Consider the following 27915-nt stretch of genomic DNA (forward strand, 5'->3'; position numbering starts at 1 on the left):
GTCGGTTTTGGCAGCCCCACAGTTGGTCAGGTGGCGGGCACCTTCTGGCAGACCAGCTCTCCAAACTGTGCTTCCAACCTAGTACCAGTGTTATCTCCTGCCCAAGTGACAAGATGGAAAAGGGCAGCAAGGGCATGAAGGAGAAATGAGTGGAGTCACCAGAAAGCCTGAGAGATGTGAAGGTAACTGGAGATATTGCAAGGCAAAATATTACAGGGACATGGAGGGTACGATGAAAGGACCAAGGGGACACCTATGATGCCAGAAGCAGAGAGACGTTATTTGGGGTTAAGAAGGAAAGCTTTGGGACATTGAACTGCAGGAAATCAAGGTTCAGTAGTTCTGCACCTCAGGGAACAACTTGTCTTCAGAGCTTGACAGTATTGCATTGTGGTTAAATGTGTCTGGAGGGATTGGTTTATTGCTAGCATGATATATGGATCCCTTACAGATACTTATCTTGGAGGTTGTGAAGGGGTTCAGCTAGCAATGGCAGGCTATAAATGGGGGAGGAGAAGGATGTCAAGCTTAACAGTGAGGAGGAAGGAAAACTGAAATAATAAATATTGATTTGGAGTATGTCACTTATTATCTCTGACTCTACAGGAAAACGTTATAATAATGTGATATTTATGTGAACCATAAATTATCCACATCAGGCTCTTCTGCACTGGTGTTGACTAATCAACGAGCCATTCTGGGGGTGGTTGGCTTTACTATTCATTCAACAGCTTGAGTTTGTTATCGTATTTCATTGTATTTCTGTAGGCTGCACATTTTTATTAGTTTATGGAGATTTGTGGGATGCATGCCCTGGACTCAGAGAAATCACTTTTGCCAGATGGTTTGAGTCAGTAAGAGACTTGTCCTGACTTCAGTGATCCTTCGATCTGTTCCCTATTGCACCAGGTTGTAAAACCGAAGACACATAAGTAAATCCTGATGATAACAGGCATTTTACTAAGTTAAAACCTTTCATGTGGGTTTTGACCATATATATACTGAAAGTGAGTTGTAAAGCGAAGCCAAGCATTGGACATGCAAATTGAATGCTGCATTAACCTATTGGTAAGAAGCACTCAGAATAACAGATGTAATTTTTGTACCTGAAATTTATTTGGACTTCATCCCTCTCTGACATAGCTTTTGTTGGTGCCCAGGGAATTTGTGTATGGACAAACCTAATGAATTTGCTGTTACTATGGGGACATGTGAAACACTTCCAAGAGAGGATGTCAGCAGGAAAGCAGGGTGGTGTCCATGACCTAGAGCTTCTTCCCAAGAAACCTGAAACAGCATTGGAACAAAAATGAAAGTGTGGGTTGCACCAGGAGGTTGCAACTCTGTAGAGGACACAGATTGTTTGCTACATGGTGCCACACAGGGTGTGTGTGGGGAAGTTGTGCCCACCCTATACTGTCTCCTTTCTGGGACCTGTGGGCTTCATCTCCTTGTGTGCTCCCCCAAGAAGTGGCCAATTGGTGATTAAGAAAAGTTAACAAATTGACACCACAAAATTGACACCACCTCCGCAAAACCTCCCGTAATAGAGATGCAAAATGGGCTCTGACCCAATCTGTCCTTGCCCTCCACCAAAGTCTCAAGCCAGGAGTTTCCCTTTAACAGGGGTGTCCACTTCTCCTGGACATGCAGCTCAGGACTGCATTTCTCCACATTCAGATTGAAGTGCTAAAGTTTCAAGACACAGGATTACATGTTCAGACATTTCATTGCTTCAGATGCATTACAAAGCCATGCTATTTTTGCTTGTAATGTGTTCTTCCTAAGGAACAACATGAAAAGAAAAGTAAGATTTATTGTCCAAAAAACATTCCCCAAGGAAAGAAAAAATATTAACGTGGCAACTTGTGATTCTTAATATGTAGATCAGATGGAGGAAGTGTTAGTGATGGTATGAATACCAAGTTTTTCCCGTTCCAGAGTCAAGAAGGAAAAGTCATCCAAAGAGCCAGTGCAGATGTTCACCATGTGGCCACATGTTTTTTTTCTGTGGTCTGTTGAACAGATCATATAGCTAGGACCAATACTTTCAGACTCAATCAGATGTCAGGGCCTTAGTTGCATATATTGAAGAGGATATATTAAAGTTACTTGTGTGTCTTAGAGTGTTATTTCATGCCACTTGCAGAAAGACGTGGTGGGTTTAGGGTACATCTATGTCAGTATTTATTTATAGGCAAGCCATCCAGATACATTTTTGTCCCATTTCCATTTTTTTGGAAAAGCTTTCCTCAGGTTCAGCAATTATAGTGCCATTCTGAGATGAGTCTAACCAAGTCTGTTAAAATTTGGGATATTTTCTGATTTTGGTAGCTTTTCTGTCCTGTTTTGGGCAACAGGCTAACTGAAGGATGCACCTTCACCTGCTCACAACCTGAAGGAGGATTTCCTTTCACATTTTCCACTTTAAAAATTGCACTTTTGCTTATTCAGCATAGGTTGTGAGGCTCAGGCCATCTCAACTCTGTGCAAAGTATGTGGAAGCTGAGAAAGTACATTCACTTCTACTTGAGTTACCTGAATTGTGCAAGTAAAGTCCTGAATTGTGCAGGGGCTGTATGTGACTCCTGCAGGCCCCTCTCCCAGGCAGAGTCTGGCAACAGATCCATGACCAGGCACCAGCCCAAGCCTGAGAGGACGTGAATCCTTCCCTCTGGTAGTGGAAAACACTGCTGGCACAGCAGAAATCAACTATTGTATCTGTGTGAACAGGAGGGGAACACAGACAAAGATCAAAGCCAATTTACTGGTGCAAAGTCAGATCGCATATTAGCAGTAAAAAAAGGGATGTTTTCTTTTGTTATAAACCATTTGTTTTGCATCTGTGACATTCCATTTTTACTATTTCTTCTCTCAAATTTGTAATTTTTTTTTTAATTTTTTTATTCTGTTTACTGTGAAATTGTGTGCATGTGAATCTGTCTTATGGTGTAGTTTGCATATATCGTGTTGCACGGGCCAAGGAATGTGCTGGTTGAAGACTTTGAATGTGAAACACATTTGAAGGGTTTGATTTTGCATGATGTGTGAAAATCAGATCCCTGTAAAGTACCATGTGTTAGATGTCTAAAGATGAGGGCATGCAGAATCAGCGACCACCTAAATATGTATTTCTCCTTATCAGATTTCCTCAATTAAGAGGAGAAACTGCAAGAGGTAAATTATGGGATTTAAGTTATTTTCCTTTATTAAAGCATTGCTGCTCTGAGTATTCTGGAAGGGTTGTTTCTACTGATGCTCTTTGCTGTTGGGACTCCAGTGCAAATAACCAGTGTCTGCCACAGTCAGGATTTTTCTGAATGTTGTTCTGTCTGACATTACACAGCTTTTCAAAAGGAATTTTTGTACACTTTTAAAACACCAAAGGCTGATTGCTTTGAAATTTTAACAGTGTCAAATATTTCTTCGAAAGTGGGGACAGTAAAATGAAAGCTGAACAGGCACCTCTGCCCACAAAAGCAAATTATTTTTTGCATTTTCAAGTGTTTCTGCTGCTGGTTGCTATTGAAACTTTGAAAAGTCTTTTTAGTGCTTGAATTGTGACACAAAAGAGGGACTGTTTTATTTTTCTTTTTCAAAGATGAGGAAATTTCAAAATTATTGAAGGCAATAAAAAGGAAAATGAAAAGGAAAACTTGAACAATTTTGATGTTATCGATTTTACAGCATCAGTGTGAAAAGGAAAGTGGAAAAAAACCAGAAAGACTCTCTCTGTGTAGGTATCTTGATTTTGTCAGGTTTCACATTTGAGTTTTTTTCCAAAGATTCTGATTTGCAATAGAAGTATTTTTTCTTTGAAATCCAAATTTTAATTTTCAGGCAGTTTTGAGAATAAATCTGGCTTTTTTTTTGGAAAAAAGAATCCCTTCTATGTATGAAGTGAATTGTCTTTTGCTGTCTAAAGAGTTCTACTTTTGGACAGTTAAATTAGAAATAACTAATAATATGTTAATTTATTATATGTCTTTGATTCCAACAATCCTCCCTCCTTGAGTTATGAGAGAAAATTAACTAAACTTGCTTGCTGGAAATAATTATCTTGTGCCTATTCCTGTAAGCCAAGACCGTCATCTGCAAACATGAATAAAGACTATTAATGTTACACACACTGAATTTCAAGGAAATTTCTGCAATATGTAAAAGTAATCATATGAAAATATGTTTGCAGGTTGAGACTGTTTTCTCCCCCAAACATATAATGCAGTTTCCACGTGGTAGCTATCTGATATTATGTCTATTTTTGTTTTAACACAATGAATACTCAGCAGCAGAGTAATACTGCTCACTGCCTTTTCCTTCTAATATTTTTCATGGCAAAAATCCAATTTATACAGTGCAAATAATCATTATTTCCAATAGGCTGAGGATCTTTCCTGGCAAGAGCATAACCAATGCCTTCTACTCCTACTTATGTCATTCATGATATTCCAGTGATGTGACATAGCATACAAAATCCATTACCCATAGAAGGATTGTGGGAAGGGGGGAGAGGGGAGGAGAGGGGAAAACAGGGAACATGCCTGGTGCTGTGAGGCACAAGGAATTAAAAGCAAAAAGCAAAACAGGTGGAAAAAAATAACAACAAGGAAGCTTAATACATTGAAGAAGTACGGAGGGCTTGTGGACCTGGGGAACACTGAAATTGGTGGCTTAGTGGCATCGTTCAGCCCCCACATCACTGTGGGGGAGTTAACTATTGTTAAACAGGGGTTTGCCACAGTCCCAAGCCCTTCCCTAGACTGCTTTTGAGGTACAAAGAAAGGACTTTAGCAGCAATCCCTTTTTTCACCTGGAAGCCTGTGGAGACTCCGTGCCAAGCAGAGCTCCTCAATTGTCTTTTGTAAAAAGACTCCAGCAGGATGCTAAAGCGAGAGCATGTTTTCATCACCGACTTTGCGAATGGGAGTGACTCATGTGCCATCTGTTTTGTCCCTCCACCGATCATATGCACTCCCTGTTTGTGCTGGTTAATGCATTTGCCATCTATTAAAGGGAGAGGAAACTTTGGAACAGTCAAAACAAACACGTCTGAGAAAGGCTGAAGTTTTGAAAGGGGCTGCCTGGAAAGCTGCTGCCACTCTCTCACTTCCCATTGAAACATGAGGTTCTGGGACAAGAACATGCCAGGTGACAACCCACTGAACTCTGACAGCGGGGCAGGGGTTTCTGAGTGCCTGAGGGATGTCTGATTATGCGAAGCAGAGACTGACAGAGTGCACTAAATGCACCATGTCATGCCTGGGCTGGCAAACCCTGCTCCTCTGTGCCCATTGTTACAGCTCCGTGGTGGGCAGGGAGGGCAGTCCTGCTTCAGAGTCTGAGGGGGACTCTTCAGCCTGGAAGGGAAAGGACCGAGTGGGAGCTATGACAGCATGGATTTGTGAGCAGTACAGAGAAGGGGAGCAGGGATTGCTCCAAATTGTGTGGAGGAGACCATTCAACCATTGTAAAAACTGTGAGGGAGGGGAACAATACATGAAAAGGGGAAGTTGGCACGTTCAGAAAAGCCGAGGAGCCATTCAGTATTTATCTGAATGGTGGGACTTGCTGCAGGACGCTGAAATCTTACCTGGGGCTTCAAAGGTGCTTGAATAAATGAATGGAAAAAAATTTCCATCAAGAGCACTAAGATAAAATGACAGCACCTCCGGCTCATTCTGCAGCGTAAACTCTGCGTGATGTTGGCACTAAAACCTGGACTCCAAATTACTAAGCCTTGTAACAGACTCAAAAGACTGATGCCAGAATAAACTGGAAAATTGGATTACTGGTCCCTTGGTCATGCACGGGCTGAAATTTTGCCACACTTTTCCTCTGAGGTTATGGTGTTCAGTTGAAGAGCCCACCAAGATGGCAATAGCCCCATCTGAGGAGAAGGGCTATGCTGGGGAGTAGCCAGAACATGGTACATTCCACCCATTTCCTGAATACTAACATCACCATATTATGCTGGTGACAGTGCTTTCTAACAGGACATTAATAGATGGCATAATTGGAGGAAAATCAGCAACAACTTGAGCTCTTCTTAAGCCTAACATCATGACAGCAGGCAAAAAGCATAAGCAGGGCCAAGGAATGACTTACTAGAGCACAGCCTGCCCAAGGAGCAGTCTTCCCTCGACAAACACCATCTTTCCCTCAGTGCCTTCCTGTCACGCTCTTGTACATCATCCCTTCCTGGTTTTAAGATTTTTATATACAAGTATATTGTGGCAGAAGTGCAAGACATGCTGTGCAAATGTGTTAAAAATATATCTTGGTTTTCCTGTCGTTTCAGGTCCTCCTCAGTGGGCAGCCTGACTCGGTCACATACAACACCCCACAAAGAGCTCACGGGTTTGGTGACATAGTTTCATCCTCCCAGCTCAAGCCTAGACATGAGCCAGGATGTGTCACTGTCTTGCTCTAGCTGGTTTATGTTTCTCCTTAATCAGTGAAAATGTTACCTAGCTAAATGGGAATGAGGAACAAACTGTACCTATCACCAGAAAAGCTCCCTCGAAAACAGTTTCCAAACATATGCATGAGGTAATGAGCCTGTTTCCCTGACTATGTGTCACAGCACTCTGTGCTATTCTGGTTGTGTTTCACAAGCTGGCATTGCATTTTATTACTCTTTCTCCTGGTCTGCTCTGAGTCAGTCAGTCTGCACAGTCTCAGGCTCCTCTTGTGAGAAACCACAGCTACGCCGGGCAGCTTCTTTCAGCCCCACACCACACTTCTGGATGGAGCATGACTTTAAGCTCTCTCTACTTTTTCATTCTTCCCTTTCCTATCTCTAGCTGTGTCTTTTTGCAGCGTGATATGAAGCCGTTTGTAATGGGGAAAGGTGCACAAACCTTCCCAGTGTCCCTCTCTCCACTTCCTTGCCAGGTACAACAGCCACAGACACACAGTGGTGTCATTCAGTACAAGGAAAAAGTACCTTCAGAATATAGGTGCAAGGTGTTGTTGAGAAGGCTCAGCCTTTTGCTTATGAAATCTCTGAGAGCTCCTTGTGCATTACATCAGCTTTATCAACAGTTTACAAATATCCCCCCCTCTGGAAACATTTGTCACAGTAGATTATTTTATTCAGCGCTGCTGTATGTAAAATGCAAAATGTTAATACTTTATTTGGCTAAACATGCATGATTTGGGAAGACAGGTGAAGTGATGGATTAATCATCAGGCTTTTAACTCTCAGTCTTGTTAGCTGCAGTTTTAAATGTTGTTTATTTGAAATTACAGTGTGGGTATGATGTCTAAGTGGAAGCTTAAATTAAAGCTGCTTTTGCTTTTGGTAATAAGCTAAAGGATTGCTTTAAAATCTGTCATTTTCTCTCATACCTGGATGTTCATATAGACTTATCACAAATAACTCAATGACAAAGCTACAGCTACTACATTTTCCTTCTGCTTTCTATGAATGTCTCTAAACCTTGACCTACAGAACCTTTCCTACTTATTGTAGGAAAGTAATTTTACAGACAAAAAAAATTACGGACATATGGAGACATGGCTATGAGTCTTTGGCATGGAAATAAAATGAATCCAATTTTGCTGCTCTCATTGAGTGGGCAAATCACCCTTTATACATCTCACAGCTGTCGCAAGTCACCTTCTTCAGTATCTATTCATAGATTTTGTGCTCAAGACATCTCGACTTCAAAGAAATTCTTCTGAGGACAGCACACAGTATTGTCTGGGAAGACAGGGATATTCCTGCTTTGAATTTGTGCTGTGGAAGAGAGAGGTGAATATTAGTTTTGTCAGAATGTCAATTGAACCAAAAGAATGGAAAAATGTTCATCTGATGCTGAGCCAAAAAGGGTATTTTTAAGGATACGTTAGTGAAACTTAAATGCTTTACTTAAATGAAAAAGAGATTTTTCATTTTGGGAGTATTTAACCCTTTTAACCTATTTCTGCTCTATATTTGTTTAGATAAATAGTGTTATTTCAGAGAAATTGCTTGCTTTGTTGTCCGACAGAAGATGTAGGTGTTTCTGAAATGAAACATTGATCAAACAGCATCCAAACACTGTGTTTTGGTGTAATATTCCCAGTACTTTTCCAGCTCTATTTCACAACAAACTTTTTAGTTCCCAGGGATGTTTTGCCCAGTTGAGGCAGAGGCTGGTCTGGGTCAGTGAAAGACAATAAGCAGAAAATCCTTCCTAAAAGAGTTAGAGACAAAAGAACATTTCGAGAAGCAAATCCTTCTTCCTTGACTGGTGCTGGAGGGAATCTGGTGATTAAATGGTCTTTGGTGATGCTGGATGATGCTCTTCTATATTCTACTCCCGGGAACTAGCATTTATTATCTTTCAGATATGAGGAGAGGTACAAAAGACCTGTGTTGCTAATTGGTGTAGCAGCTGGCATATAGTTATTTGTTGCCAGAGATGTGCACTTTGCATTTAAGGGTTCTAATGTTTTAATTTCATTTGTGACGGCGCTGTCTAGAGGCAAAAGCTGTGATGTTTGTGTTCAAGCCCAGCCTGTTCACAGCACTGAAGATTCACCTTGTCTGCCACAGTATATTTCCCCATCCTTGGGTAATATAATTACCCTGAATAAGGAAAGGAAGTGTGAGGAAATCATGCTGAGCCTCACAGCAGCTTGGGGGAATGATGCTGGAGCAACCTCATAACCACTACCAGTGCACTCACCTTAGCTGATGTCCACTTTAGCATGACTTTGACAGGACAAACTCTGGAAAACAGCATTTTCAGGAGTAAAACAGGAGATGAAGGCTTGCCAGCGTTTATCATCTGACAGTAAGGAAGTAAACAAGTTGGCGGCAACATCTAAGATTATCTCCTCTCTGCTTGGGACTGGGTTTATATTTCAACTGAGCCTGTGACGGAAGAGAAGAACTTGTGTTTATTTTTATCTTCAGCTTTCACATTGGTAGTTGTTTTTGTTCCAAGACACTGCGGTGCTTGGAGCTGGACTGGGCTGGAAGGTGTTGGGGACACCATTCCACAGTGTAACAGCATCACCTCCAAGGCAGCTCAGACACACCCTGTTCCAGAGTATGTGATTTTATCCTGTCACCATTTGCCTTCCTTGGAAGAATTTCTTCTAAACTGCCTTTTATCTGCTTTTCTCCTTCTAAATCTCCATTGCAATTGTTCATAGCTGGCTGTGATTAGTTTGTATTTCTGCGGCTTTCCTGTGCTGAATAACCACCATTTTATTTTAATTATTGGAACACAATAAGAAAAAGAATTGGGGAGAAAAGGAATGAGCTGTGAGACTATCTGTTTGTAGCATTGGTTTCCTGTGTCTATCAACAAGTTTTTCACTTGCCTAGATAAAGGCATTTTATCCTACTCATTCTTACTTGTTTTCTTGCATCAGAATCCTGCTTTGCTTCCTTCCTTTAACTCTTTTATTTATGTAATGTTCCTATTGCAATTTACTGAACTGGAAGAGGATGTTAGAGTTCAAGCTCAGTTTTGGCCTAGTCTGAGCCTCTGTACTTTTTGGAGGACAGGATTTCTTGGGTAAGTGGATTAGTGTCTGTCTTTGTGCTGTCCAGGGCTTCATCAAATTGCTACTCACATCATAAGAGATAAAACCTTTGGCAGTTGAAACTACATATTTTTGGGACTGCTGCCTTTTGCATAACACACCCTTGGGACCTCTAGTTGTTATCTGAGGTCTGAGAGTTTTATCGGATTTATTTTCAGACTTATAATAAAGGGATAGACTCCATTTGGGAAGCAAATTTATTGTCGCCCTCAATGGCCTGTTTGTCACTGTGCACAGGAGGATTTTAAATCTGCACTTTAGAAGATAAGAATGAACAGAAGTTCTGCTGATTGTGCTCCCTTTGGCTCCAGGATTTTGTCCAGACATCTGAGCTGTAGAAACAGGGAGACAGAAGCAGATTGACCACGTTGTTTTATCAACCACTTCAGTGTGCAGTATTTTGAGTGAAACCCTGTCTTCCCGCTACGTTGCTCCTGTTCCACATCTGCTTCCCAGCCTCACTCGTGTGCTGCTCTCAGCTTTGCTGCAGGAAACACGCAGCACAGTGTTGATCATAAACATTACTACAGACTCTTTTATTTAGCCAAGAGCAATTGCAAAATGGGACTGTGTCTGCCAGACAAACACATGGTCCAGGTCAGAAATAGGTTAATTAAAAGGAGATAAGCAGGGCAGGAAGTCCTGAAATAGATAATATTAGTTGGCATGATCTTGACTTTGAAACTTACTTAATAGTTTTCCTTTTCAGAGAGTTTATTTATGTTCTAAATCTTATTCTTTTGAGCAAGGAGGAGAGGAAATGTGATTAAGTGAGATTAAGTGGCTTTTAATTCACATTTTTTCTCTTTCCAGCTGTATGCCTGCTACTCCTTGTGTTGAAGTCAGTGCTCTTGCATTCAGTGGGGACAGAACCAGAGCCTGAATAAATAATTGAATGCAGTTCAGTGAAAAGTGCTCCATGTGGAATTTCAGAATTGTGATGACACTGGATGTAGCAAACTCTCATTTAACACGGGCAAAAGACTATGTGTGCTAAAGCACAAACCTGTACATTTGCTTAATTAAAGTTCCTAGAGTCAAGGCAATGGGGAGGGGTGAGGAAGGCAGGGAGGGAGAGAGGGCAGGAAGCCTGTGGCAGCTCAAAGCATTTTGCCTGAGGACAGGAGGCTGCATCAAATCTCTCCCAAATCCTGTCACCTTTTTCATGGGCAGGATTTGTGCTTGCAAATCCATGGCCAAAGAGTTACCTCATGGCTTATGCAGGCACCCACATACAAATTTCAGGACTTGTTCACCTTATCCACACTTAAACTCACTCATTGTAGTGGTAACAAGTCCTCTTTATCTCTCTCATTGCACAGAGAGAATATTTGTGTTCTCCTAAAAGTGGGATGTGCCCTTTGGTGACACAGCCAACTGCTTGTAGGTGGCCTATAAGGGTGGCTCAAAAATCATTAGAGAAAGCTATTAATGAAAATAATTTTCAAAGTGTACCTTCAGGGGGATGCAGCATCTGAGCAGCAGCCACCTGTGGTGCAGGGGCCGGGGATGCAAACACCAAAGCATGTGGTGCATCTGCACCAGGGTCTCAGGACACTGAAGAACACCAATTCACAGCCTTGTCAGACCTGACACAGCCTTATCAGGATGTAGCTATCCTGACTGGGATGTCAATACTTTCTGAAATGGGTAGGCTTATGTAGCCCACTGAGACAATGAAGAGATGCTGACTGCCTGGTTGCCAAATGCAACCTTATGTCATAGATCTTTCAGACTTGAAGTTTGGACTGGAAAACTGTAATTCCTCCAGCCACAAAAGAAGAGAAGAATTTATTTTCTCTAGAAATCAGATCCTTTGTGAAACGAACTTCCCAGGGCTTTTTGGCAGTAAGTGGTATGTTTTTCACCGAGTTGCATTCTTCATATATTGACTATGCTTACCATGAAATTACAAATACATTTAACATTAAATTGGCCAAATTTCACTATCAATTTTCTGATTTTCGCCTTTGAAGAAGGGTCTTACAATGCTTAGTGATTGGGCAATAGAATGATAGAAGAAATTCAATGTCAGTAGATGTAAAATGGTGCATATGGGGGAAAAAAGCACTCTAGCTACATACAGAATGAGAGTTTCTAAATTAGCTTCTGATGTTCAGGAAAGAGATTTTGGAGTCATTACTGATAAGTCCCCGTGAAAATCAGTTCATTGCTCAGCGGTGATCAAAAAGATTATTAGGAATTGTCAGGGAAGGAATAGGGAACAAACAGAAAAAATTAGTTATGCTACCACATAAATTCATGATTTATTTTTATTCTGCATACTGTGCAGTGAACTCATCACCACAGCTTGGAATGGAGAGCTGAAAGTGTCCCAGAAAAAGGAAGAAGCTGGCTCAGTGAATGGAATGACTTCTCTGTGAGAAAAAGCAAAATATACTGGGTATTTTCATCTTGGTGAAGAGATGAAGCCTGATAACATCATGAATGGTAATGGGTAGTTGAGGAAAGAGATTAATTATCATTCCTGACAATATAAGAATAAGGGCTGATGAAATAATCAGCTGGGCGTTTAAAAAGGGAGCACTTCATCACCCAGCATGTGGTGAAGTTCTGCAAGTCATGGCCACGGGATGTTACGGAGACCAAAATAATAAATGGGTTCAAAAGCTGATGGGGCAGTTTGGCAGGGAATAAGGCCATAATTTTCTGTTCAAAATTATATTGAGGATGAAACCCCAGAAGTTACTATGTCACCAGGAGCAGGAGAGGGTCACTCAGTGCCTGCATTACTTCTCATACGCTTCACTTGAGTGTTTCCTTCTGACCACACTCAGGATATAGAGCCAGGTGAGTCTCTGCTTTTCAGTATGGTGACAGTATGGATGTTCTTCTGCTATGTTTTTAAAATATATGACTGAGGTATTTATTTTTATTTGTAGGCTTTTCCACATCTTCCATTGCTGTCTGACATGGGAGACCTAAACGTATCAGTGTCTGTCCCTCACAGCTCTTCAAAATGTCATAGAAACAGCCAAATCCCTATTTACAAGGGGATCACTGTCCTAGGAAGGGTCTACTGGGATGGGAAAGCCACTGAGGGACTGACAGCCACCTTCTTCCTCCCCATGTTCTGTGGTGCCCCAGAGAAATGGCCGTGCAGCACCTTGCCATGCCAGCCCTTCTCCTGCCAGTCCTCCCAGAACTTGCAGCCTCTGGGCTGCATCCAGTCCTTATGACTAAGGCACAGTGAGAGAGGAAAAAAAAACCCTCAGTGCAGCAAAGCCCTCAAGTCCTTAGTCAACATCGAAGTGAAGCCTACGTGGTTTGGTCAAAATCCAGCAGCACATCTGTGGAAGAGGTGGGAGCTGGATCCAACCCTCTTCTGACTTGGATAGTAACCTGTAATTACAGTTGTCAGACTGTAAGACACCTAATATATCATTCTTCAATATTCTTTTTTCTCTTGGTGTAACTTTTTCTTGTATCCAGCATGCTGCAATTCTGGGTTTTTCCCTTTACAGCAGTTGGTTTCTCGGCATAGTCCCTGACCACAAATACTTTCGTGTGGAACATCTGGCTCTAATGTGTGCTCTAGAAATGTTACTTTCTGCAATATTCCGTTTTTCTCCCAAACAATATTTTTCCTCTCGTGTTTGCCCAGAAAAGCTTGTAAGCTGATCAGTGTCTGAAGCAACAAAGGGTCCATTTGAGAACAAAGGCTCCAAAAGCCACATAAATGATTTCCCAGAACTCGAGGTGGTTGCAGGGGAGATAGTTTGCAGATCAGCTGTGCACATGGGAACTCTGCAAGGCTGCCTCCCTCCTCTTTCTCCATGCTGCCTCTCCCCACTGGTCCTACCAGTTACCATAACTGCAGAGGCATTCTCAGTTTGTTTCTTCGCTGGTGATCCCACCTAACTTCGTGGTTTTTAGTTCTCCTTCACTTCTAGCCAAACCTATTCGAATGTTCAGAGGAGGAAACATGGCAATCCAGTTCCTTCTGTTGTTTCTCACTGCCATTACAGCTGCTTTTTTTCAGAATTACAGGCTTAGGAGCTGTCCTGCACTGTGTGAGTAAACAAACCTTCACCTACTTAGAGGGGGAGTACTGGTCTGCAAGAAAGAGGCTGTGTACTCAGTAAAGTGGAGATATAGGATGAAGCAGGAATGTTCAATGTACTTTCAGGCATGGGCAACATGAAAAGGCTGCTGAACTCCAGAGAAAACTCTAGCACTCTTCTGGTATGTTTGCAATACAGATGATGTAAATAATATATAGCTCCTGGAAGGAGTGCAGGAATATATAAAGTTTTATGTAGGGGAGCGCTGCACGCATGTGGGAGATTCAGAGGCAGCTACAAATCACGGGCTGGATGCCAACCAGTGAAATGGTGCCCACAGTAAACGAGGCTTGGGGACTGAATTACTTAAGTAATTAAAGTGGATTGTGACTCACATGCTGAAAGGGTAAATTGTGCACTGCCACAATCCACCCAGTTATTTAATTTTGGAAAATCAAAGCTCCTCAGTGACGGGGGAGGAGGATTTATTATTCTATTATTTTATCTCTGCAAGCCAAGCTGTAGGCAAATATGATCACGGTTTTTAAGGGTTTGCCTGAGCAGGGCTGTCTTGCTGGCCAGCCACTTCATCATTAACAGAAGGCATGGAGAAATAGAGCATGATTCAAACATGTGAAAAAATGTAGCTTAACCATTTTAAATCCTTTAGGGTTTTTGCTGTTGAGAAGTGAACAAAGCTATGCATACTTTCAGGGGCCTGCTGTCCAGCCATGTCTGGCTGGTGGTTGTGCGAGGTGGAGCTTCCTCTGCTAAAGTGCTCCCACCCATCTCAGAGTGGGCACAGGAGCACCAGATGGAGAAGCCTAGAGTTTCAGCTTTCAAGGAGCTGAGGCTGAAACCCCACTCGGCTCCCAAAAGCCTGTTCCATAGATTTCTGTGTTCTGCAAACCTATCAGTTTGCTTTCTGGACCTGGAGACCTGCTTTTCCAGCTCTGTTCTTTGGGGCACACGTGGGATTGAGCTGCCTTGTCTCTTCACACAGCCACTGTCCCAGACCCCCTTTTTCTTCATTAAAAAACAGAAGGTAGAAGAGAAGGTCCCAACTCAGCTCTTACCTCCCATTCTAGCGAAAGGTGTCCCCTGAAATTTGAAATGAGATGAACTCTAAGGTCCCTTACAACCCAGGCCATTCTATGATTCTGTGACTCCCAATTCAGCCTTTTCATAGTGTTCCTCCCTCCTTTCAACCCAGAGAATACACCTAGTGTCTTTTTCAGTGTTAGAGTCTGCAGCCATTCTTTTTTTTTCCTCTGCTCATCCATCCATTTAATGCTTAGCATGACCACGAATATTTGCCATATGGGCCTGTCTCTTGATATTTTAATCTGCCCTGAGTTTTGGGTCAGTAATAAGCAATAAGAACAATTATAAAAAAATTTGTCACACTTGAAATAAAACAGAATTATTTATTTTATTCCTCCAAGGCCATATTCTTAATATAGCTTCTGGGACACCTGAGAAAATGCTTATACTGAGATTTTCCTCTGACTCTGTTGAAATGATGCCAATAGGACAGAGATTCCCTCTGTAATCATTTGCCTGCTTTCCATGCCATTCAGCACACAGTAAATACGGTGAAATAGAGGAAAATTTTTTGTGTTGCTGGAGGTCAATAGAAATTTCAATAATTTTAGAAGAGGTGTGTGGAAAACTAGCTGGCTGGGATAGTTGCACCGGGGGGACCTCGACCACTTTGCATAGCAGCAAGCAGCCTCTTTGAACCCTCCCCAGAAATATCTCTCAGCTTGAAGTCTTGTCTTTGGTGGAGCAAAACTGCTGCTGTGCTGCAGCATCCCCTTCCCCCGCTGTTCCAGGAGCAGGGTGGCTGGACAAGAGCTTTCATTGGGATGGAGAAAACCAGAGGGATTGGCTGAGAGAGCTCTGAAGGAGTGAGGGTGCCACATTTTGGGGTTTTCTGAGTCTGCGTGACCATCTCCAATATCGATAATCCAACAGACAGCTACAAAGCAGGCACTGACTTTGTCTGCTGCTTTTTCAGGTGATCACAGGGCTCACAGCCCTGGGTCACGCCCTCAGTGAAGCTGAGTTGGGATCTGACCTGGGGTTCATGCACAGCAGGGAAACACCACGAGGAGTGGGCTGCTGCCAGCACCTTCCCAGGAAATGCTTCACAGAAGTCAAAGGGATCAGGTTAGAAAGTGAAGCAATTTAATCACCATCTTTTGCAAGAAATGCTTCCACAGATAATTTTGTCCTCGTTTATTAAAACTATCCTTTGATCTGAAAAGGAAAAATCTCATTTTATAGGAATAGTGATTTCTGGAAAAGGTATTTTGAACTAATTTAGATGTAGCTGGCAAATTTTAATTATAGATGAACACTTGCTTTAGCACTTTTTAGTCATATCTTACTCCTCTGAAAGCGTGGAGGGTCTGAGTCAGCAGGATGCACAGCTGACTCCAGCCTGGGTAGGAGGCTGGGCAGAGCAGACTCTACAGCCTCCAGATGTTCTGCACTGTTTTCTTTTCAGTGGCCTTGTGTAGCTCCCTTGGAGAACTAGGTGACATACAGATTAAGACTATTCTTTTTCAGAATGATAATCTAGATAACAAAAATGACTAGGAAGAGTACAATTTCTGCAGGTCTGACTCAACAGCATCTGCTTCACTTCAGAGAGATCACTTCACCACTGAGAGATTATTGAACTAAGACCGGTGTCCAGGTTTCACTGAGGAAAATATTTTAGGCTGTTTTCACGAGGAATAATAGCTGGAGGAACAAAGTTGTCTTATTTTGAGGGAAACGACAGAGATCAAAACAAAGAAAACACACAAAGAAAGAAGGGAGTGTGGTTTTGATGTCAGCTTTTATATCTCCTTTTTTGAGCATATTAGAGGTTGGTGTTCTGGACGTGTACCTAAAAGACTGACATTTTGGAAGGAAAGGAAGGGATAGAAAGAAGAAAATCTGTACCTTGGGTACAGAAACAGGGGTTTACCATGCCGTGGAGGGGTGGAAGCAGATTTATCTCTCTCCAATCTCTCCCTAAAACCACAATGTATGCATGCTATATCCACATGCTCTTAAAACACTAGAGGTGCATATATTTTTGACAAAGGTTTAGTTATTTTACCTGTCATTGTGATTTATGATTCTTAGAAAACATAGAGCTTCAGCTGGAAGAAAAGAGAAAAGCCACATGGTAGACTATTGCCAAACAAACAAAACCACACAATATAAATGCCAAACAGCTTCTACACAAACAAAGGGGCAGAAAAACAGCCTCATCCTCCTTTGATACATCTACCTGCTTTTATGAAAGAATATGTACCTAGCTTTTAACCTCCCTTCAATCCTTCTGAAGAGACTGGCTCCCTTACAGCCTGTGCTCAAGGTATTTCCTAACGCCTTCATGTTTGATTAAGATCTCAGTTTACAGAAATAAATGTGTCTAACTCTGTGAATAACTCCATAACTGGCGTTAGTTTTAGGTGCTATCACGTATTTTGAATAGCTGAAATACTGTGAGATAGAAAGGCAAGGACTGTCATGACTCAAAAATGGCCCTTTCTAGAGTCAGTCAGGACTGAACCCCCGAGTCTTGCTCATGGAGCACCTGCTGTTACCTCAGCCCCACGATGGCAACCCCTGGAGCAACCTTTGCCCAGACAGACAGAACTTTGCTCATTTTGGGTCTCCCAGGTGGTGGGTGTGGGGTGGCTCCTCAGGAACCTGTGATTACAGTAAGTGTTACATATTTAAGGATGTAACTGTCACAAAGTTTTAAAAGCCCTGTGTCTTTTTGAAAAAGTAAATGAGGAAAGAAATAAAATTCCATAGCTTTTGTTAGAGATGGAAAACTCATTTTGTCTACTGTGTAAGCATTTAATCTAATGCAGGCTGCTGAACTGCACACCAGGAAGATGGGACAATGGAGAAGTGCAAGGGGCCAGGGACTGACAGTAGCCAGGAAGGTGTCTGGGGCTGCCTCTTGTCATTCCCAAATTCCTCTGCTTCCATGTTCCCCTGTCGCAGAGAAGGTCTGTGAATGGCTTATCAAAGTGGTTTTTTCAGTCCTCTCTAAACCAGATAATTGTTGAAGAAAACAAGTTACTGTCCCAGCTGGCCACACTCAGTTCCTGGAGGCTGAGGTCTGTCCCAAGGACTCTGTGATGGCTCTGGGTGCTCCTCACTTGGTGTTTGCTGAACCATCAGTTCCCCATGCTGGAACCAATGTATATTTAAAATAGGAGATGGCATGTTTCTTCTCCTCCTCCCCCTTTTCACAGTTTCTCACAAACACGCTTAAACAGGATGATCAGCCTGCACAGACTTGTCCAGGTCTGGAAATGTGAGTATTTGAACTCAGTTGCTGGTCCTGTCACAGGACAAATCAGCTCCCTTGTCTGCCAGAGTACAAGAACAAAAGGCCTCAACTTGGCTGTATGTGTTTTCACTAATGTCTTTTGAACATCTACTACAAAAAGGGGTTGTGATGGGTAATCTGTGTGCTCATCCATGATAAAATTAGTAACTTAATGAGAATTTACCATGGATGCGGTAGGGCTGATTCCACACAGGAGAACTTGGGTTAATTGATTGTGTTAATCACATCCTCCCCTACTCATCTTAATCCCTACATTTAATTTTATTTGTGTTGTGCAGATCCCTTGAGGAGCTGTGCTTGATCCGAGTGCAGTCAGACTCAGTTAGGTTTCTTGACAGGCCAAGGGAAGTGGAAGAATGCACTGAGGACACTGCTCAATCCAAAGCAGAAGGGACAGAAGGGGAAAAAAATGAAAAGAATTCCAGATGCAAAATCTAAAGTATAAGTCGCAGGGCTTGTCATTCTTGTAATTATAAAATTACTAAATAGATATGACTGTTTCAGGAAATAAAACAGATGGGAGTGAGCTCTTTCTCACTGAGGGGTGTGAGGGACGTGGCACTACCCGCTCACATACTGCTGTGTTTTCTTCTCCCAGAGAGTGAGTGTCCTTGCCCATGTAGCCAAACGAGGGTGGCTGGAGCTCAGTGCTGCTTCTGCACCGTGAACAGAAGCTGAATGGCAGAGTGCTGATGGACACAAACCTAAACCATACCAGAGAGTGCACTAATGTGTGAGCACTATGGGCAGTCACACGTGGTGTTTGACCCCAGGCCCTGTTTGGTTGGCTAGGATTGATGGAGCTCATGGGTTTCCAATCTGTAGGCAGCACACTTTTATTTTGTGAAGGATCCGGTAGGGAGAGGCTGCTAGGTGGGAACTTCAGATCCATCTTTGAAATTTGTCACTTCTGCAGCTTTAATTCAAATTCTTAATGTTTCTCTAACACAGCTTTTTGTAATATAATTTCCCTCAGCCTTAATTAGGGGTTGAAGGACATTAGCCCAGCGAAGTCCTGGAGGAACAAAAAATCCCCCGCCTAGTCTTTTTCTCCATCATTTTTTGTAAGTGAAGTAGTTAGCAGGGATTTAAAGCAGGTAATTTTGCCCTTGACAATAAATCAGCAATCATTTGTGATGAGGCAAATAGACATTCAAGCTGGGCAGAGAACAGCTGAAGTAGAACCTCAAGAGATTATAAAAGAAACCTGCTGATGTGCAGGTTTCTGACTTTCCGGTGTCAGCATTAAGTGACACTATTTAGGTTAAACAAACCTTTTTTCTGTGTGAATAAAGCTTTGCTTCCAGATGCCTTTTTTTGCACTTGGTGAGCAAGACATGAGAATTTGTGTGGACAGGTATAAAGCCATGTAGTTAATCAGCATGCCTGAATATCAGCCACCCCCAGCCACCCAAGTTTAGTTGGTTGCAGAAATCAGTCAACTTACAATACAGTTATAAAAGCACGAAGTACAGAGCATATAGACCAGGCACACACTGTTGACACTTACAAATAGGGTAAAAAACCCAACAGCCTAAGGAAGTGCTGGTTACAGCCATCCCCCTGGGGTCTGGAATCCAAACATGGGTGGTCACAGGTGCCAAAGGTGTGTTGCTCTGCAGCGTAGCCACAAGAGGCCAAGCAGCATCTTGGGGGGTCAGACAACAGAGCAGAGAAGACTTTAAACAACACAATGTAAATAGGTTTTTAAGCCATAGAGATCTTTATATCCACACAACTCTAGTGGAAATCCCCTTGCAGGACCTTCACAGAGAAGATTTTTTGCCACCAAACCCCAGGAACACCCCAGAGGTAAACAGACTGTGGCACTGCACACCCTCTTGGCCTCTCTGTTATCCCTGTTAGGAACAGGCTCCCTCTCTGCCACCTTCCCATGGAGGGGGAATGCTCCAACCCAACTGCCCATGGACTCACCAGCAGAACAGGTTTCCTGAAGGTGCCCTGTGCTCTCATCCCACAGAGAATTTCACTTTGGAAGTCACTGCACAGCTACACTTTCTCCCTTCAGAAGTACAAAAAAACTGAGAGCCAATGCACTCAACACATTTTGCAACAGACTTTAGAAACTCAACAATTTTTAACTTTAGGAAGGTTGCCTTTACTGATGATGCATTTACCCTTGTTCTCTCCAGGCAAGTCTATTAAGGCACCGATAACACTTAATCCTTGACCTGTTCACAGATAGATAAGCAGGCTGGTACCAGGTCTAGTCTCCCTAGCACAGAAGCATAAATTATAGCACAATATGAGAAATTCCTGGGGATCTGAGCAGTTTATATAATCCCAGTGGAATTGATAAATATGCTTCAAGATATTCCTTGTGTTGTAGCGATTAATTTGTTTTTATTAATGTACCACATCTTTGAATGTTGTAATCTCATCCTAGCTCCAGGAAATTGCTGTGATCTCTTTTCCAAAGCTCTTAAAATGTTATGTTAGTCACAAGTCTATTACTGAGATTAAAACACTAAGAGAGTAAGGGGCACAGTATGAATCTGGTGAAGAGGAAGGTTACAGCTACAAGACTGCCAGTTTTTCTTGGGGAATCATATGAGATTTAGGATAATTTTTTTCTCCTGCCAACATTAGATTAGAAGACATTCCCATGTTGGCATGCAATGTGTGAACTTCAAAGGGAAAGTGTTTTGAGTAAGGAGAGAGTGACTAGAGTTTTCCAAGAGGAGTGCCCATCCCATGAGCACCCTAGGCACTTTTTTTGAAGTAGACGTTTACATGTTTCAGCTATTTTAGGCAACACTGGAGGACTTGCCAGCTTCTAACAGACTGCCCAGGGAAGTGACTGAGTCACCATCCCTGGAGGTATTTAAAAAACATGTAGACGTGGCTTAGGGACATGGTTCAGTGGTGGACTTGGCAGTGTTGGGTTAATGGTTGGACTTGATATCTTAGAAGCCTAAGACTAAGTGATTCTGTGATTCTGTGATTCTCTGGGCCATGAACTGAAGTGAGAGACAAACAGCAGCTTTCCTCAGTGTGGTCCTCACCCTCCACTGCTCCTGCAGAGTCTCTGGGACAGCAACCCTTGCTGCCTTCCCACCCTGAGGCCACTCTTGCACTGGCAGGAATAGGTGGTTGGGTCTTTCACCCAAAGCTGTCCCGGGCATCTGAGGTGGTCGTGCAGCTTCTTGCTCTCCAATGCACAGTCTTGCTGCAAAAGACTGTGGATGAGGAACTACTCACATTTTAAATCCTTCAGTTACAGGTTTCCTCAGAGTCTCACTTTTGAGCAGTGAAATTTGGTTCAGTGCTGACCTACAGTTCATGCCTATGTTGTGAAGATGGCAAGAGTTGGTCAAAAGTCTCCATTCAAAAATTCAAATAACTGCTTTGCCAAAATTGCACTGGAAATAGTAGGGCTTGTCTGGGGGAGAGTGGGAAAAGGAGGGTATTACTAAAAGTTTTCAGGCAAACTGGAAAGAGGATGTTCTGTGAAAGTCAGAGGAAAATTGTTATTAAAACAGGCACGTTTTTCTGGATATTCTTTCTGAGTTTTTGGCTTCTGAAAAGCAGTCTGTTAATTAAATGAAAAAATGCAAGAAGAAAAGGAAGTTCTGGCTAATCCTAGAGCTGAACGTGGATATGATGGCTGTTTGTAATAAAACACCTTGTCTCCTTCCCTCCCTGCCTCCCATCTTCCATGCCCTTTCCCTTTCTCTCCATCCTGAGTATGGATGTCACCATAGATTTTGCAACTGTGCAAATTCTTGTCCAGCAACAATTTCAGAAAACCCCAGCTGGATGACACAGTAATGTTAAAACAATGGCCTTTGAATTTTGGCTGAGCTGATTAAAAGAAAATAACTTAAAAAGTGCTTTAAAAGCATTAGTGGATTCAGCCTAGCCAACAACACAACAAACAACATTTTTATTTACTTAATCCTCCTCTTTTTTTAATGACTTTTTCCATTGAAATGTTTGCTAATTTAAAGCAGGAAAATCACCAGCTATGCCAGTATAATTTGCATCAATTAGTCACCCAGAAGTTGGTGCAATTCTATTTTGATCATGCAAAACAGCAATAGCCTAAGGGTCTGTACAAAAAGGGACTAACACACAGCATTAATATATTGCTAAAAATACCTCATAGGTGAGCACATATGCATAGAGCATAGAGTGTTCCTTCTCCCTGAGGAGAAAGGTAAAAAGGTATCTTAATGAGTAGATTTGTAAGGGTTTTTTTCTTTTTTTGGAGGGAAGGTGAGGGGAGTGTTTCATTGGTTATTTTAATGACATTTAAACATAAGCATATTCTTGTCTAAAACATAAAAGGGAGAAGGACAAGAGGATAAATACTAATCAAGTATAAGCAAACATTACAATTATCAGTTTCTTCTGGCTAACATTTCCCCAGTTACAACTGAAGATATTATTCTGATAAGGACAGAGTAGTTTCTAGTCTAAGCAAATTTCAGGACTCTGAGAAGTTACAGAGCTGGCTTTAGCTTTTTGGCATCCTGGCCTGTGACAAAATCATTGAGCCTGAGAGGGGTCAAAGTGTGGCACTTGGGAGGAAAGAAAGCAGTGTGCATCTCCTCATTCCTTGGGAACATTTTGCCCTTCTCTTTGTTATTTGCAGCATGAAGAAAGAACTATTGTGGCTACAAATGTAATTGCAATTTTGGTTTTGATTTGTATTACCTGGAAATCAAACTGGAGCCTCCAAAGGGCAGGAGGGCCTACATGGCAGCTCTCTGGAGTCTCAATGGCTACAGTGTGTCTGTCTATATGGAAAATATTTATAAAACATGCTTGCTATGAGGACTAAATGGCAACATGGGATGTCTGCCAATAACCTCAAATCTGTAGTGAGAAATAATTCAGTCTGCTTGCAAGCTGATTTCCAGCCTTCCTCTCCTGTATAGGCTGTTGATTTGTCTGTGATTTACTAAGAGTAGGTACAAAACATATTTTATTAAGGCAACATCTTCCACTCTAATCATGGTTCTTAAAATAAAATGCCAACACTTTACTCACTGGCTACCCAGCATGTTTCAGGCCTACTTTTAAACTTAGTACACTGTTGTAAGTAGAGGTCTTTGTCACTGCTGGCAGCTTTCAGAATCAGTCATTGCTAGATTTAGCTTCTGCTCTCCATATATCATCAAGTATCTTGAAGCCAATTCATTACCAGAAGGCTGATGTGTGTCCTTGATGCATTTTTCCAGCTTATCTAAGTTGTTGAAATTGTTGAGAAATGAGCACTTAAAAGTGAAAGTCCACAGGTATCAAGCTGAGTTTCAGCTGTCTGGTAAGTGAAGATTCAAGTGACATTTACCACTTCTTATCAACCCCTGTAACAGAGATGACAGAACACCTCCTTGAGAAAGCCCTCACTGTTCTCACCAAAAGCAAACATGGAACTACCGAAGTCAGGCATGAGAGATGTTTCCTAGTCTGTTGTAACAATGCCACGTGTGGGTTTACAAACCTGTAGTCCTAAATATATGTGAGTGTTGCTTCTAGCTGCATGTGGAGCAGAGCCTTCGAGGCTGCAACTTTCAGACAAGCCGTGTTGAATGGTGATGTGACATTAAGTGTGATGGGAAGAAGATGAGCCTCAAGGGAGCTGTAGAGTTGCCCAACTCCTCATTTAGCACGGGGAAAGAATAAATGTCTAACCTGTGCACGTGCTAAAGATTTGCATTGCTAAGGTGCTGGCATGCCACATCTCCTTGGACTCAGCAATGAAGGTTCTAAAGGCTGGCACCAGTACTCGGTCAGTCAAGTTAGGAACTCGCCCTGCACTCTCTTCCTGTTAGTCTCTGCTTTTAGTTGTGTCTGCAGTCACATCCTTTGTTTGTACAGCACATGACAGTGATTTTAGGTGTTTGTACAAAATGTAGCTTTCAGGTGTAAGGACTGAGTATGAAGTAGATGGTTAAGCTGACCTAACCGTGGGCTGCTGCTGAAATGAGTGGCCCCACTCCCCTTCCCCTTGTCCACAGAGCAAGACCTCTCACTCCTGCTGCTTCCTTTGCACTGGCACTGCTGTGTGTTCAACCCCACGATGTGCTGGTTCAGAGAGTTCAGCAAGCAAAGCCTGAGTTGGCTGCTCACATGATCACAGCAGTGTTGGTTGTAGGGAAAATGGTGAAGAAGTATTGCTGGGGTGATGGAGGGTAGACATACCCTTTTTTGCAGCAGAGATGTTTCATTGCAGTGGATTTAGGATTAAATGTCACCCTGCTGGAGTGCAGATAGCATCTCATCCACAGGAACTACATGGGCTGCTCACAGGGAAAATTACTAACTCAGTTGTTATTCTCTATGTTTATGGTCAGGAAAGTCTGGAGTTCAGTGGCCACACAAATGGTGATGCCAGGCTGTGTCTGGCCTGTGCCAGGGGATATCCACATTCCTAAGGGCAGGTTGTAAGAGATAAAAATCACACAGTTTGCATGATAAAAATGCATCATCAGCTGCAGGTAACACTCTGATGTCTGCATCTGTACAACCTGCAGAGAGGAGCCTGCAGGAATGGGAGCATCCCCAGGGGAGCATCCCTGCTCTGTGCCTTGCCTAAGGAGCTGGAAAGCAATGAGAGTGTTTGAGTTCAATATAAAATGCTCAGACTTTCCAGGCTCTGGCTCTGGCTCTTGCAGCTGAGACAGGCCCCGACAGCATTTTAGCTGGATGAAATAAAGAGAGCAGCAACTGGAGCCAAGCCAGGATGCAGTTAGCTGAGAGAGAGCGCTTCCTTTTCATTTTTATACATTTGTTCCAAGATGGTTTTATTAAGCTTATTCTTTCTTCGCAGAATGCTGGTCTAGTTTTCAGAAGAGTTGGAGGCTGACTGGCAAACCATTCCACCCGTGAAGCAATGTTGATCCCAAATTCCTGCCTGCTCCTGTGAATCCTAGCTAGACTTAAGACTGGAATGCTGAGGAGGTAGGGGGATCTCCCCTTTGAGATGCACAAGGACTAGCTCAATCCTTTGAGACAAGCTCCAGCCAGCATACCCTGTGATTCAGTGGGGCACTAGGTGGCCTTTTACAGAGTCTTCTTAAATGGGTAACAACTAGGAACAAGAGAGGACCTAAAAGCCAAGCAGACTTAGGATACCATAACTGCAGCATTGCCATGGTTGAGTTCCCTGAAATTCAAATAAAGGAAGGCTTCCTAGAAACCCTGTTGTGAAACCAGACTTTCTTCTGTGCTCTTATGGCTGGTACAGGCTGCAGAAACACTTCCTGGGCACACCTGAATGTGGGGAATCCCCAGGAAGTTTTGGGTCATCTGTTGGCACAGACAGACAGAAACTGCGGAGCTGGAGAATACCTGCAGCCTCCCAACAGCCAGACTGAGGGAGAAAGGAAGATCCTGGTGGAAGAGCAGCAGCTGTTCCTAGATTATGCTGCATGGAAAATAAAGTTGCTGTGACGAGAAAATTAGAGGCCAGAGTGAGGATGCAAAACAATGCTGATATCAAAGAGCTACAGACTGAAAAAGAAGAGTTTGAAAAAAAAAGTCAAAGGACCAAGTGAGGGGATATTCAAAGGAGTAACAAGATATTCTTGTGTGCTAAACTCAGTGTGCAGGTGAAGCCTTGATTTTAGGTATGGAACAAAGGAAAAATGTGGGTTGCAGGTACACACTGAAAATATGAACTATATTTTCCTAGAGGTCTCACCCCTAAGGCCAGGAGAAGTAATGGGCAGGATGGCACTGTGGTGCTGTTGATGAGAGCATGTCTCTCAGTATCCATCATAATCAGGGCTTTGGAAACTGATCCTTCAAGCTGCTCAGTGTTCCCGGTGTCACCAGACATCACAGCCATGGGAGCAAAGAAAAATTCATAGCAGATTCAGGATCAGGCACAACAAAAGCAGGGATATGGATTTCTGGGAGCCTCACTGTAGGGCAGAGCACATATATGCTGGTTAACAAGAGATTATTTAAATCTGCATTGAGATCACGGGCAAAAGCCAGAGCTTAGGAGACAGAGTGTGGTACGAGTGAGGAGACTTAAGTAAATTGTATTGATGCAACTTGAGTCAATTTGTATTTGATTTGGTCAACAAGCCTAAAGCTTGTATAGATATTTGTATTTCAGAGGGATAATGGATTACTCCAGGTTAGGTCAAATTGACTTCAGTTAAGGTCAGACAGGTGCTCACATTTGGGCTGGACTTGTTTGTGAAGCTGCTGCCCCTTTGTGTTAAAGAACTAAGTGTGGGCGCTGAGTTAATTCCTGCTCCTCAGCTGATGGACTGCAACCTCGAGCTGAGGACAAACCTTGGGAACAGGTGTGCAAGCCCTTTGCCTCTTAGGTTAAGTCTGTGTGAACTACTCTTAAACTAATTGAATAATCTTCCTGGAAAGAAGTTTCAAAACATCTTATATTTTGCTGTTGCTTAATTGCATCAGCTTAAAATTTCAATCAAACTGGTGGAAATTCACCTATAGCCTGCTCTTTGAGCAATATGGTTCTTGAAAATTAAACTGGCCTCAGACTGAAGATGAATGAACAGGAGAGGAAAAAAGCTTTGTCCTAGACAGGAATCTTGAGAGTGACTCTGATAGGTTTAACCTAACACAGTGCCACTGATATCAAAGCAGGTATTCTTCCTTTACATAGAAATAAATTTGATCAGTAGTTAAGCTGGTAATTCAGTATTATTCCACTAGATGTAAGGTTTTTATAACATTACCAGCTTATTAATAGTCAAACCCTGAAACTTTACATTAGTGCCAGGGATGTGGGGGAGAAGCAGAATGAAGACTGGAAAAAGATGACATTATTTGCCCAGGGCAAATGATTAAAGAGTAATCTACTTTAACAGTGTCACCTTTATATATTTTCTCCTGTCTACCATTGCCACAGTTTTCCACACCTCAGGGGAAGAGCTGGGACTCTTAGCAGAGCTCCTAAATGGGTTCTCCTTTCTGTGAGATACTCTTATTAATTTTTTTTTTTTTTTCTGGAAAGCAACAAGTAAAACCACCTCCAGACTTCACAGAACAACACAATGAAGTTAGTCCTGTTACTGGCATTGGGGAGTTGAATGTTGGGACACAGACACTACTTTTATGTTCCTGGGCACCAGAGTGCTGGCATTGCTTTGACAAGATGACAACCCTTACTTTGATTTTTTCATATGCATCAATATATTACATGGGTTTTCTTAAAGATACCATCAGCTTCTCTTTCCTGCTTATTTATTCAGCAAACCTTTCTGCATCTGAGAGAAGAAGAACTTTTAATTTTCAGGAATCTGTGCTCTTTAAGTTAATGTCTGTTACTATATTCTTTTACATTTATAAAGCCTAAGCTCCTCACGGTAGTTTGTACAACCACTTCCTATAAAGGTGTGTCTGTGATTAAATATATACTATTGGGATAACCTGTGTGCAACTTCTGTCTCTCAGTGTTAACTACTGGTTTCTGAAACTCAACATGACTGTGCTACCCTGCCAGCCTTGCTGGACAATATAAATGATGTCCCAAAGATGCATGTTGACACATTCTTGGTTTTAGCTTCTGTTTCTTTTGTCTGCCTGACTGGAAATTTTACAAGAGTGCCCATTGCCTTGATATCTAAACCCAGTATTCTTTTAACTGTCCTCTTTTGCCTCTGGTATTAACCTTTGGGTTAGAGAAACGTCTTTGGATAAATATAAAGATAGCTTACACAAGGAGTATATATCAGTCCATGCCTCCTCTTTCTGAGGCTGAGACAGAGGTGACAGCTACATGGGATGAACTCATTTGGCAACTCATCATGTTGATGTGGCCATTTCTTGCCTTTTTATTGCACAACATTTAATTGTGTAGGCTTTATTTGTCTTGCAGGGAACTACTTTTAAGAATATCTGATACTGCTCCTAGATCTAATCTATGAAACTTAAACCTGAACTGCAAGGCTAAACATTTATAATGTAAGCTCTAGATAAGAAATTCTGAGTTAGTAATAAAAACACAAAGCTAAAATGCTC

The 27915-nt window shown here is 42.2% G+C and overlaps 3 long non-coding RNA genes across 4 annotated transcripts; 2 read left to right on the plus strand and 1 right to left on the minus strand.

Moving 5' to 3' along the window:
- Positions 1 to 27323, plus strand: LOC135410313 (uncharacterized). The gene is made up of 3 exons (XR_010428623.1): positions 1 to 182; positions 6299 to 6549; positions 24737 to 27323. It is a non-coding gene; the product is annotated as an uncharacterized LOC135410313 (long non-coding RNA).
- On the minus strand, positions 7208 to 8974 carry LOC135410311 (uncharacterized). Its single transcript, XR_010428620.1, has 2 exons — positions 8676 to 8974; positions 7208 to 7741 (listed from the first exon to the last, which is right to left on the minus strand). It is a non-coding gene; the product is annotated as an uncharacterized LOC135410311 (long non-coding RNA).
- LOC135410312 (uncharacterized) lies at positions 8986 to 12968 on the plus strand. Of its 2 annotated transcripts, XR_010428622.1 has the most exons (3): positions 8986 to 11994; positions 12234 to 12354; positions 12447 to 12968. It is a non-coding gene; the product is annotated as an uncharacterized LOC135410312 (long non-coding RNA). The 2 variants fall into 2 exon arrangements; XR_010428621.1 differs by having other exon boundaries at positions 8986 to 12354.
- Positions 27324 to 27915: the final 592 nt, after the last annotated feature.

The sequence above is a fragment of the Pseudopipra pipra genome, chromosome 2 (assembly GCF_036250125.1).
Source record: "Pseudopipra pipra isolate bDixPip1 chromosome 2, bDixPip1.hap1, whole genome shotgun sequence".
NCBI classification, from domain to species: domain Eukaryota; kingdom Metazoa; phylum Chordata; class Aves; order Passeriformes; family Pipridae; genus Pseudopipra; species Pseudopipra pipra.